This window comes from Dermacentor silvarum, chromosome 4, assembly GCF_013339745.2.
Source record: "Dermacentor silvarum isolate Dsil-2018 chromosome 4, BIME_Dsil_1.4, whole genome shotgun sequence".
Taxonomy (NCBI): Eukaryota; Metazoa; Arthropoda; class Arachnida; order Ixodida; family Ixodidae; genus Dermacentor; species Dermacentor silvarum.
In genome coordinates, this window is record NC_051157.2 from 161,597,877 (window position 1) to 161,599,979 (window position 2,103).

Sequence of the window (2,103 nt, forward strand, 5' to 3'; positions counted from 1 at the left end):
GGTACATTTGACATACGAGAAATGAAAGACACTCGGCACTTAAATACACGTTCCAAGAATAAAGTCAACAAGTATCCATTGCCAAGCTCTGAGTGTTATCGAACGGCCCACTGAGCTGGTGCACTATATTCAGAAATTAGGACTAATTGGTTTGCGCATATGAAATATGTCTCACTACACTAACGTTGGCAGTGAACCTACATCAACCCCAGCAATTCCGGACATCGCCTTTAGTTCACAGCTTTTACACCACGTGGCGTACGGACCTTTAAGATTCGAAATTCGCGCGATGACGCACGAATTGCACTGGACGATAACAGAACACACGTTTTAACAATAAAACAAAAAAAAAGGACCACTGACACCGTCGAGCATGGACGAGCGCGCATCAGGAATGGCTGATCTGATAACCGCCGCGCGTATAAGACCAGCGGCCAGCTAGTCTACTGTGAATCAGCAGTTTTGCTGCTATTGATAGGCGTTCAGAGGCTCAGCCCTGCTTCGAGAAAGTGGATGCAGAATCTTGAAAGAGCGGCCTCCGCCCCCCCCCCCCCTTTTCCGTCCATCTTCTCCTCGTCCAACTTTTGGTCCGATCGAATCAAAAAAGCAAAAATGCCATTTTGGCGCTTCATTTCTCGAAAGCTGATTCTAAAATAATAATGCAAGCTTGCTAAATGGTGGCGATGGGCGCATGTTTCAGGATATGCAGTCGCATGATTGACGCCCTTAATCTCGGTTGGCCTCAGTTTACGAGTTCATTTGCGCATTTGCGTCCATGTGCTTGACTGAGTTATGTTCACTGCCACGGAATTTCCGTTTTTCGAAGGCGAAAGCCTCAGGTGCATGGCGATATTTTCGGTGCCATTGGCGGTGACCTTGGTGAAACCGCGCCGTAACGAAAATGGCCGACGCCGCAAAGAGTAAAATCACGTCAACAAATGCTCGGGTTGACGTCAGTTTTCTCAGGGAGGTTCCTGTGAACAAAGTAAATTAGTGGCTTTGTGAAGAAAATTTGCTACATTTCAACCGAACACCTTTTCTAAGCTCTTGGTAAGCGACGGGTGTAAATGCAGAAAATCATCTGTAACTGGTCAGTGTTCAAAGACTGCTTCACTGCACAATGGCATAGCCAGAAATTTTCTTCGGAGAGGGGGGGGGGGGGGGGGGGCTCACGTTGCAGCGCGGCCTCCTCCTTATAAAATTTGTCGAGGGATCAAATACACCAATAACAACTGCATTGTCATTGCCAATGTCATTGTATATTAGAGGCTGCAAACAAACTACCGAATGCTACCCACTGTCAAGTAAAATATGTATTTTTTCATAAAAGAATATATTCGTATGTCCCAAAAATTGTGGCAAAAATAACTGATATCAATGCTTTCGCGTTTTTTTTGTCTATATAATAAGTAATGAAAATATCACACGAACTTTAGAACTATATCAGTTCCAAACCAGCAAACCAGCTGGTGTGAAAAACGTAAAGGCCATGAAAAGAACAAGTTGAGCACAAATATTTTGATAAATCATTGTCATTCACGAACCTTGTTTACTTTTCTGTAGAGTCGCGAGCAGAAATTTGGAGACCATGACATCAGCAAAAAATTTAAATATATTAAAGCGCAGCTGCGCGGCCCCGAACACGCGCACCTAGGCTTGCGCTCTTGATTTCAGCCGGAATGCCCAGGCTGCGATAGGAAAAAAAATAAAATCGTCGCAGCAGAGAGGCTCGGCCTTTCTGTACCGACGTGGGAGCGGCCCGCTACGTGCTGACGCGAGTTCCGAGGGACCATAATAAAGTTTTATCATACCATCATACCATACCTTTGGTCCACAAACCTTTGCTCATGACTGTACATATGCAAAAAAACCTCGATGACGCTGTCCTTCGTTGAAATAGATTGCGCATGAGCAGTTGTTACCGGTCGTGTATTGTAATTACACCGATAATATAGTTGCAACAGTGAGTACATATAAGAAGGAGGAGTTCTGCAAGATGTATATTAGAAATGCTAAAATAGAATGGAATATACAAATGCGAAGATACAAGTTTATAAAGGGCACAAAGGTGTCGCTGGAAACAAAATGCACTGTTTGCATACA